This window comes from Lepus europaeus, chromosome 8 (assembly GCF_033115175.1).
Source record: "Lepus europaeus isolate LE1 chromosome 8, mLepTim1.pri, whole genome shotgun sequence".
Taxonomy (NCBI): Eukaryota; Metazoa; Chordata; class Mammalia; order Lagomorpha; family Leporidae; genus Lepus; species Lepus europaeus.
Window position 1 is genome coordinate 14798962 of NC_084834.1, and position 11488 is coordinate 14810449.

General features: G+C 40.2%; 1 pseudogene; it reads right to left on the reverse strand.

Moving 5' to 3' along the window:
* Positions 1-4981: 4981 nt before the first annotated feature.
* On the reverse strand, positions 4982-5097 carry LOC133766152 (U2 spliceosomal RNA; annotated as a pseudogene).
* Positions 5098-11488: the final 6391 nt, after the last annotated feature.

Below are 11488 nucleotides of genomic sequence, written 5' to 3' on the forward strand. Positions count from 1 at the left end.
TAATTGTAAAATAACTGAGCAAATTAGTGGCAGAGCTTGGAATCCAAGATAATTTTGTCTGACAACAAAACTCACACTCTTGATCCTCTTACATTGCTTCTTAGCTGACTTTATCTTTCAGTGGTACTATCACCATTGGTATATAATACATCCTTGACCCTGAAGTGCTCCTTGAGTAAAATATTCAGATTTTATTCACTGTTTTCTTTCCAGAGCCTGGTAGTGGTAGTGTATTAAGAATACTGAATAATCTAACAGGACCATTCATTCTGTGTAAGCTGATGGAAGCAGGTTAGTTTTCTGCAACATTTAAAAAAATATTTCTTGCAGATTTATGTATTTATTTGAAAGGTGGAGGGGCAAAGAGAGAAATCTTCCATTTTCTGGTTTATTTCCCAAATGGCAGCAATGCTCAGAGCTGGGTCAGGCCGTCACAAGGAGCCAGGGACTTCATTGCGATCTCCCACATGGGTGCAGAGGCCCAGCCACTTGGGTCATCTTTTGTTACTTTCCCAGGGGCATTACCAGGGAGCTGGATTGGAATCCAAGCAGCCAGAACTCAAGCTGGTGTTCTTAAGTGGAGTGTCAGTGTTATTAGCATTGCCTTAACCCACTGTGCCACAATGTTGCTCTAGATCTTCTGCAACATTTTAATTTCTTTTATTTACTTTTTGAAAACATTATTAATATAAACAGAATTGATTTCTTGTATATTACAGATATAATTTGAAGAAGATAATCAAACTTCCCTCCTCCTTCCCCTCCCTCAATTTCCTTCCTTTCTTTTATTTTCCTTGAGCTTTCACAATAACATAATTTCAATTTACTTCATAATCACAGGCCTAATACACCAGTAAACATAATGCTCAACAAGTACAAAATAGACCACTGTCGCACAGGATTATAGACAAGGGCTGTAATCAATAATCAAACCGTAAGATGTCAGTTTCATTCTTATACAGTTTTTGAGTTCTATATTAACCTTCAACCTATCATTTAAAATCTGTATTTGTCTTTTGGGTTCTGTTTGTCTTTTGAGTTCTATATTAACCTACAACATATCATAGAAAGATCTGTATTTGTCTTTTGGGGCCTGGCTTATTTCACTAAGCATAATCGTTTCCAGTTGCATCCATTTTGTTACAAAAGACAGGATTTCATTGCTTCCGTATGGCTGAGTAGTACTCGCTAGTGTATATATACATTCTCTTTCTCTAGTGATCTCTTGATGGATATCTGGGTTGATTCCACTTCTCAGCTATTGTGAATTGAACTCCCAAAACCACGGAGTACAAACAACTCTTCAAATGCTGATTTCATCTCATCCTAGGAGTGGGATGGCTTGGTCACATGATATATCTGTTTTCAGATTTCTGAGAAATCTTTATACTGTATTTTATAATGGTTACACAAGTTTACATCCCAACTAACAGTGAACAAGGGTACCTTTTTCTCCACATTCTAATTTCAATGAGAAACTTAGGAAAACAGGGGCCAGTAACCTGGTGCAAAAGGCTAAGCCACTGCCTGCAATGCCTGCATCAGATATGAGTGCTTGTTCAAGTCCCAGCTGCTCCACTTCTGATTCAGCTACCTGCTAATGAACCTGGGAAAACAGTGAAAGATGGTCCAAGTACTTGGACCCCTGGCACTCATGTGGGAGACCTGGATGGAGTTCCAGACTGTTGCCTTCAGCCTAGCCCACCCCTAGCTGCCGTGGACAATTGGAGATTGAACCAATAAATGGAAGCTCGTTTGCTTGCTCTCTCTCTGTCCCCATCTCTCTGTCATTCTGTCTTTCAAATAAATAAACAAATCTTTAAAAAATTAGGAAAACATTGAGAATTAACATCTATTTTGTTAAATTATTTATTTGAGAAGAAAAAAAAAGAGAGAAGAGAGAGAAAGAGAATCTCCCATCTACTGGGTCACTCCCCAAGTGCCCAAAACATTCAGAACTGGGCTGAAGCTGTTGCTTGAAGCTAAGAAATCAATGCAGGTCTCCTACATGGGTAGCAAGAAGTCAATTACCTTGGGCCATTACTGAAGCTGAATTCAGAAGCCTCAGATGGGCACCAAACCCAGGCATTCCTATATGGGACACATGTGTAATTTTACTAACAGCTCCTTGGTAACATTTCTGTTTTTTTAATGCTAAAAGTAAGAAAATATAATTGACATTCTTCAGGTCAACTTATAGTACTACATACAGAGACGTATATATGAAGGAATGAGCAGTTGTCATGTTCCACCAACATAATATTTGATTTCTCCCTCATCATTAATCCTTCACTCTTCCTTTTGATTTTCTTTGGATCCAAGAAAAATGGTATTTTGATTACCAGATTTTGTGTTTGAATTTCTGCTTGTGTAAAGGCTAGTCATTTTTTGGTGAAAAGTAACAAAACAGTTTATCTCTGATGTCCCCTGCCTGTGTCCTGTGTCCCTTTCTGAAAGATGTGGCCTGATGTGCCTTTCACGGGGATATTCTGCCAGAAGGCATTTTATCTCCTTTTGTGAGGGCATCAAAAACTCAGACTGAAAAATGCTGAAATTGCTTCATTCATCTGTCAGGACATTCAAACCTCTTCAAGGCCAGAAGCCAAAAGAGGTTCTGAAAAAGAAAATGATGTCAGAAATAGATCTGCCAGACAGGACTTGCAACACTAAATCTCTCAGTTGCTGCAGGGAGGTCAAGAGTCTGTGAACCCCTGTGCACAGGAAAGAGCTAGAAAATGCGGATGGCGAGAGCAGTCCGTGAGAAAGCCCATCGGTTGTGTCACTGGAATCAGTAATATCCCTTCTGCTTGCATTTCCTAGGTACACTTATTTCTTTATTATATATCATTAATTGAACCATAGTAACCATATAAGGAAACAATTTTACATTGCTTACTGAGCCATCACCGTACTTTCAGTTTTCACCCAACCTCTTTGATGTGCATCATCTCACCACACCATACAGCTGCAAAGTGAGCATCAGAATAGGCAGTCCTGTCGAGAGAGGGCCCTTCAGCAAGTTAGTCTGCGCCTAACCTCGGAGCTGCTGGAGCTCCTCTGTTAACCAACTACAGCTCGTGAACAATAGTTCCCAAATATCTGTATTCACCTCCAAGTAATTCTATTTTATTATGAGGTATTCTTTTCAAGAGAACTAATTTGCTAGATATATAATCAAAATCCCTTAATTTCTTTTTTTTAATTAATTAATTTATTTTTTGACAGGCAGAGTGGACAGTGAGAGAGAGAGAGAGAAAGGTCTTCCTTTTCCGTTGGTTCACCCTCCAATGGCCGCCGCGGCCAGCGCACTGCGCTGAACCGAAGCCAGGAGCCAGGTGTTTCTCCTGGTCTCCCATGCGGGTGCAGGGCCCAAGCACTTGGGCCATCCTCCACTGCACTCCTGAGCCACAGCAGAGAGCTGGACTGGAAGAGGGGCAACCGGGACAGAATCCGGTGCCCCGACTGGGACTAGAACCCGGTGTGCCGGCACCGCAGGTGGAGGATTAGCCTATAGAGCCTCGGCGCCGACCCCAAATCCCTTAATTTCTATATCAGTTGAATCACATTTGAGTAAGATTAGGCAAAGTCAAGGATAAAGTAATTTGGATCTTGTATTTCTGAGTTTTTTTTTTTGTGAAATCCTTTCCCTCCCGCAGAACTTTGCAAGATTTCTCATGTGATATATTCTCTTAGTCTTATTTGTCTGAAAACTTTATTTCATTTTATATTTTAAAATTATTACCAGGTTTAGAATCCTGGGGAAACAGTTTTTTTTTTTTCTGTTCTTATGGCATTGTGTAGATACTGTTACATTTTCTATTACCTTCTGTTAGTCTCATTATTCTTTTCAAGATAATGTCTTTTTCTTAGACTGCTATTTTTAAAATAAATTTCTACAGTTCTAGTGCCATATACCTAGCAGTGCTTTTTCTCTATTTACCCAGTTTAGAATTTTTTTAGATATTTGCATCAATGCGATCATGTCTTTCATCATTTTTATACAATTTCAGGCATATTTATTTAATTATTTTTTAAATATTTATTTATTTGAAAGAGTTACACACAGAAAGCAGGAGAGGAAGAGAGAGAGAGGGAGAGAGAGAGAGAGAGAGGTCTTCCATCCACTGGTTTACTCCCCAGGTGGCTACAATGGCCAGAGCTGCGCTGATCTGAAGCCTGAAGCCAGGAGCTTCCTCTGGGTCTCCCATGTGGGTGCAGGGCCCAACGACCTGGGCCATCCTCTACTGCTTTCCCAGGCCATAGCAGAGAGCTGGATTGGAACTGGAGCAGCTGGGTCTCGAACCCGCACCCACATGGGATGCCAGCACTGTAGGCGGCTGCTTTACCCACTACACCACAGTGTCGGCCCCAGGCATATTTATTTAAATATCTCTTTTTATCCATTTGCACTTCCTTGTTGATAGCACCTCAATTTGCTGCAACAAAAAATATGGAATCAATATAGATGCAAGACGCAAGTTTCCTTAGGTGCCTTTACTGGTAGGGAGATTCATGGTATTGCTGTTGCTGTTCATGTTTTTAATTAAGAATTGCTGCTGAACTTTCTTCAAAGCTTTCTATGTATCTAGATAATCAGATGTATTTTTTTGTGCTTTACTCTTTGAAAATGCTGAAATATAACTATTAATTTTCAAGGGCTAAACTAAACTTTTTTTCCTTGGATAAACCTTGTGATTATTAGGTACTGTTTTATATATTTACAGCTAGTATGAACTTTGAAAGCATTATGTTTAATAAAAGAAGCCAACCACAAAAGACCACATTCCATAGAATTCCATTTACATGAAATGTTCAGGCTAGACAAATTCAGAATTAGAAAACAGATTCATGCTGTCTGAGATAGGGGTAAGAGGGAATGGGAAGTGATTGCTAATATAATATTCCTTCTTTCCTTCATGTCCTTCTTCTTTGCCATGAATATCCATTTTGTCCATGACACCATGATGTGAGAATAGAAGGGAGAAAGTACATTGTCTTCAGGTTTCAGAAGCCTAGAGCCTAATAAAGTAGTAACCTCTATTAAACTGATAAGAACAGATACTACACTTGATCTTAGCCAAAAGGCCGAGAAGCGATAAAGCAGTAACCTCTACTAACCTTGACCTCGTTAGTTTATTACTTAACCTCCCTACTCCCTTAGATTTGAATGACTTGAATCCTGAGCTTCATAATAATCCCCTGCTAATACTAGATATTTTGTCTAATAGTATATAAGCTATTTAGTCCATCCACAAAGTCTGTTTGTCAATAAGTGTTTTCTCACCTATAACTACCTTTGGTTTTATATAAAATCTATTCAAAATTATTGAATATCTGATAGGACTTAGCATTGTGTTAAAGATGGTGACCTGTATGAGTTATCCAAAGTATATGAGGTAGAAAGACAAATATCTTGAACAGAAGGTATGATTTGCACATAAATATCTCTGCACAAATGTGAACAGAGTTCTACAAGAAATATATTGGTGAGCTATCACTTAAGAGACAAATTCTACCCTCATCATTTAATACCACTTTTCTACTATCTGGCTTCTGTATTATCATTGGTTAAGATTCGATTTGGTAAAAATATTTGCTTAAAATTATAGAAATAGCCCATATTTCAGCAAATCAAGGTAAATAATAATGTAATTCAGAATAAAAAGGGCACTATCTGAACCCTGATCATTTCAGCTTTCTTTTAATAAAATAAGAGTTAAGTAGATATGAAAATGACATTCTGAGAAATAAAATGATAATTATTATTTCCAGGTATTTTCAATAACTTACTACATGTATTCTTTCAAGGACTAATTATGAACTGGAGCAGTCATCATATTGTGTAGGGAATATAAATTAGTAAAAAAGCAAAGTTATTTACTGCCAAGAGCTATTTTCCAGGTACAGAAATGGGAAAAAGCTAGTTTTTGTAGGATGAAAAATTCTCATAAATCCATTGAGGGGAAAAAAGTCATTGTGTGCAGCCAAGTCATTGTGTCTAGCTTTCTAATTTTCTTAGATTGTTACAAGTTACTTCATATGTTATTATTGAAATTCCTTTTGTTCTTTGCTGGTTTGCATAAAAATCCCCACTGTATTGTTTCACAGGACCTGGTGTTTATATTAATCAGGCACATAGTGTTGTAATTGCCAAAGTTAATAATTGTATCTATTACTTGTTATAAAACAAGGGTTCATAATTGTATTCATTAATAAAAAATATTTAAATCACCAAAGAATTATTTTGGGTGGTAAGGCATCATGGACCAATATAGTTTGTAGACTTGTCTTCTTGGATTTCAAACTGGTGAGGAAAATGGATAGAGGTATGTATACACAGATATATACAGAAAAAAAGACTAGGGCGTGGACACTAGCAGCCTGACTGGTGTTGCCAATCTGGATTTATTCAGTGTCTGAATTCAGGCGTGCCCTGTCCCTGTTCTTGGCTCTGTGCTGGGCTCTGGACTTGGTCTTGTAGCACTCCTAGGGCAGAGGGAGAGGCGGGATGAGAGCAGCCATGAGAGAGGTCCTTACTGAAAATTCTAGGGAGTGGTACAGTTGGGAGCAAAAGGCAGGGAGGGAGGTGTCCAGGTGTCCGCCTGGAGGACTGGGGACGACTCTAGCCAAACTGGAACCATGCGGAGAGTCCTGCCGGAAGTGGGAAGGGCTGTGACCGGAAGTGAGAAGGGCTGTGACCGGAAGTGAGAAGGGCTGTGACCGGAAGTGGGAAGGGCTGTGACCGAAAGTGGCAAGGGCTGGTGACCGAAGCGGCCCGAGAGTCCCAGTGACGTCAGACAAGTCGGGATCCTGAGGAGGTAGGGGTTTCGTCTTTCCCAGAACCGAAGAACAAGGGGAGGCTGCTTAAACGTCTGGCCCGGTGAGCCCGGCGCTCAGGTTGACGTGTTTAAGGGGAAGGATTTTTGCTTCCACCTTCGTCGTGCGCTCTGTGGGTGGGTGGCCCGTCGGGGCCTTGAGCATCTTGAACTGTGTTCTTGGCTTCTGGCATCTTCCGTTCAGTTCTCGCGGAGCAGTCCCGGGAACGGCCTCAGAGCAGTCGGGGAAGTTGACGTGAGAGTGGAGCTGTGGTTTGAACTAGACGTGCCAGCTTAGTGCAGTGATGATGTTGAGGGCGTGGGGCTGCCTTCCGAAGGGGGTTCTCAGCGGGGCTTGGTTGTTGGAGCCCAGTTGGACCCCCGTTGCTCTGTAGCTTCCTGGCTCAGCTGCTGTGCAACCCTTCCTCCGCCTGAACTCTGTGCCCTGCCTTGACCCTCAGCACGGCCTGAACCATGGGGCTGCCCAATGCTGGGCTTGATGCAGAGTAAACCTTTTTTCTTCCTGCAGTTAGTTTTCTTTTTAAAGGTTTATTTATTTATTTTAAAGGCAGAGTTACACACACACACACAGAGAGAGAGAGGGTCTTCCATCCGCTGGTTCACTCCCCAATTGGCTGCAACGGCCGGAGCAGCACCTATCTGAAGCCAGGAGCCAGGAGCTTCTTCCAGGTCTCCCACGTGGGTGCAGAGGCCCGAGGACTTGAGCCATTTTCTGCTGCTTTCCCAGGCCGTAGCAGAGAGCCGGATCAAAAGTGGAACATCTGGGACTCGAACCGGTGCCCATATGGGATGCCGGCCCTGCAGGCAGAGGCTTTACCCACTGCGACACAGCACTGGCCCCCTGAAGTTAGTTTTCTCAGGGATTTTGTTCTAATGATAAAAGCTGGCGAGAACACCTGCTCAGGCCTCTGATTTTCTTCAGGACGTGGTGTATGTAGTAGGTGTGGATGGGTGAGTTGCTGACACTCACCTTGAGGCCATGGGTGTTGCCAGCTATAAACGCCTTTGAGTTCAGTGCTGCCGCAGGCTTAGAGTGGTCTGGGAACTGGTGACATCTTGTTTCCAGAGTCCATTCTCTCCTAGAACAAGAATCTGTCTGAGTGGTTGTAGCCAAATGTTTCTGGCCAAATTTGGGTATAGTTTTCAGAAACTCTGTTTCCAAGTTCATGCAGTGCTCATGTGCTTCGTTTTTGATCCTGTGTCCAGAGATAGCAACCATGTCCAAGAGCAGGTGTTTTGTGGCTTTGATGCGCTGTAGGATGAGCAGGTCATATGTCACCCTCAACTTACTCTATGGGATGCACCCATAATGCTTAGTAGTTGTAATAAAATGAATAAGTAAATAACCGATGTGATTTTTAAAAAGATGTGTTTTATTTATTTGAAAGCAGAGTTACAGAGAGGGGGAGAGAGAGAGAGAGAGAGAGAGAGAGAGATCTTCCATCTGCTGGTTTTTTCTGTGAATGGCCACAACTGCTGGGCTGGGGCAGGCCAAAGCCAGGAGCCTGCAACTCCACCAGGATCTCCCACATGGGTAGCAGGGGCCCAAGTACTTGGACTGTCTTCAGCTGCCTTCCCAGGTGTATTAGCAGGAAGCTAGATCAGAAGTGGAACTGCCAGAACTTGCATGGGTGCTCATATGGGATGCTGGTGTTACAAGCAGTGGATTAACTCTCTGAGTCACAATGCCAGCCCCAATAACAGATGTTAATTTGGATCATCTCATGATATTTAAATATGGTTCAATAATTTTACTTTACATTTCCACATCTCAATCTCTATAATATATAATAGATATAGATCTCTATAATATATAATAGTAATAGCTTCTAATTAGAATATTATGAGTTTCTCAAGGAATTTGTCAAAGCCTTTCTCATGAATGCTCTATGGATGCAACCTTTATATATAAACAGTAGAGTCATGATATTTTAATAACTTTATTTCCCTCAGCTAAATCCAAAGATGCCAAAGAAAGAAGAGATACACAGAAACTGTATCATTTTTATCATGTGTTTGGAAGATCTTTGGTAGGAAGTAACAGATCAGTAAGGATTACAAGAGCGGGCTCGCTGCCATCTCCAGCAAATTCTTCCAGTCAGAAGAAAAGACAACATCAGGTGCGTTCTTGGGCTAGTGGAACTCATTGCTCTGGGGGTCTTGAGACTCTACTCCCACCCTGTGAGACCTGCGTTAACTTTACTCAGCATGACAACACTGGTAATCTCATGTTATTGGAGAAAAAAAATTGTTTTAAAAAATACTCCCAAGTACTAACCATGAATTATAACACTGGGAAAATGAAGGGAAGTGTAACAAAGAAAACAAAATCCTAATGGGACCGTCACAGAATTGAGCACTGATAATGTTTTAGTGAATTCCCTCAGTCACACTTCTCTCCAGTGTTATTAAACATCTTTTGAAACATAATTTTGTGGATGGATACTCTTCCATAATATGGCAATGTGATGATTTGTTTAGTTATTTCTTTGTTGGAATATAGAGAAACAAGTAAGGAAAAGAAAAGAAAAGAAACATCCATATTCTCACATCCCACAAGAGCTGTATGAATATTTTGGCATACACCTGTGCAGTCCTATATTGCCTGTTATTTTTTCTATATGTATTCCATATCTACTAATAGTATAGCTGACTTCTTTCTATATCATTAAATATACAATAAATTCACAATAGTATGTTATTTCCCAAATTTTAAGCAACTTTAATAGAAAAATCGAGCACACACACACACACACAGCAAATTCATACTATTCAGAAAGGTACTTAAAGTGTGAAAAATAACTAACATTTTACCTTCTTCAAAGACCTGGTCCTATTAACTTTGGTGAACATCCTTCCACATACTTCCAGTCTATACCCACTTACTAACATGCACAGCTTTACAGTTTATATAAGGCTTTATACTTTTTTCCCATTAAACAGTGTGCTTTCTAAAACGTTTTATTGCAATGAGTGAAAACTAAACTTTCCCTTTAATATTTGCATAATAGTCCATGTTTATTTTTCTATGTTTCCTTTTTAATCTTTAATATGTGTGTATTATTTTACTGTTATAACCCTAGCACTCTTTTCTGTTCAACCACAGAGATACCCAGTATCTTTCTGTGAGTGTGCTTGCTTTTTTGTTTAACATCATCTCCACAAGGGATTTTGATTGCAAATTCAAATACCAGTGATATGAGTATTAGTCTATTTGTGTTTCTTCCCCTGTGACTTTCTGTTTGATATCCTTTACTACTTGCCATTGTTGTTATTATTTTGCTTATTGACTGCTAAAACCCATGATGAGGGTATTTCAGAAAGTTCGTGAGAGAGTGGACCTTTGGCACAGTACTTAAGTTGCTGCTTGGGATGCCTGCATCCCGTATTGGAGTGCTTGGTTCAAGTTCTGGCTGCTCTGCTCCTCATCCAGCTTCCTGATAGCACACACCCTGGGAGGCAGCAGGTGACGACTCAAACACTGGGGTCCATGCCCCTCAAATAGAAGACCCCAGCCCAGCCCAGCCTTGACTGTTGTGGGCATTTGGGGAGTGGACCAGCAGATGGGAGATCTCTCTTCATCTGTCTATCTTTCTGCCTTTCAAATAAAGTTTAAATTAATAGATATTGAAAAGTTTATGTTCAAATAAAATTAGATAACTATTTCAGTGCAAAAATTTTGAAATCCAAGCATTTTTTAAAATAATATACATTTTGGTGCATTTTTGAAGCCCCCTCTGTATTTGCTAAAAAGACTTTCTTAGTGCTCATTTTGGTGCTTAAAGAAGTGCAGTCGTCGGGCTGTTATCCTGTAGACCATACTCTGTAAGCATACTTTCTCCTCTTGCATAGGGTGTGCACTCCCCTCGGGAGGGAGCTCGTATCATGTGCTAGTGCTCAGATGTTCTTAGATGGCTTGTATTTCCATACTGGGGGTGGAAGCCTGGGCTAAGTAAAGATGAGCCCTAGAACTGCACAAGAGAGTTAGCCAGAGAATGGCCATGGTGGCATTTCCCATTGCAAGCAGTATTCCAGCTATTGCAATTTTAGATCTGATTTTTGTCTATTCATAACTGCTTTCATCATATCCTGTTCTCTTGGCTACCACTGCACAAGAGTTGTATTTGATTTCTATACAGTGCAATGTGTCACACCCCAGGGAGTTTTTGTAATTGAACCAGTTGGTCTGGTCATATAAAAGATACTTATCCTAATTGGACCTTTGTTGGGTGTTTCTTAGACTCAGCACATTTTGGACTGCCAAAACACTGGCTTTTAGTATAATGGGCTGAGGGATTAACAGCTGAGAAGATAGAGAAAGGGAATAGCCAATTACCATCTTTGTGCATAAAAAAAGATATTTACATTTAATTCTTTGCAACACCAAAGGTCCAATTTGATATCCTTAAGTGCTCTGAATGCTAGTCTGAGATATTAAATATTTCCTTCCAAATACAAAAATTAATCTGGAAACAATTGCTTTTATGTTTATTTAATTTTATTTCTATTTTTAGAAGAAAAATGCAGAAAAACTTATTGAAGAAATTCAAAAGAGACAACTAGCTAAACTAGAGAGAAAGGAGGAAGAGAGATGGAATAATTTGTCTCTCTCTCTATTGAAAAAGAAATTAAAGAGAATCTTCACTCTGGAA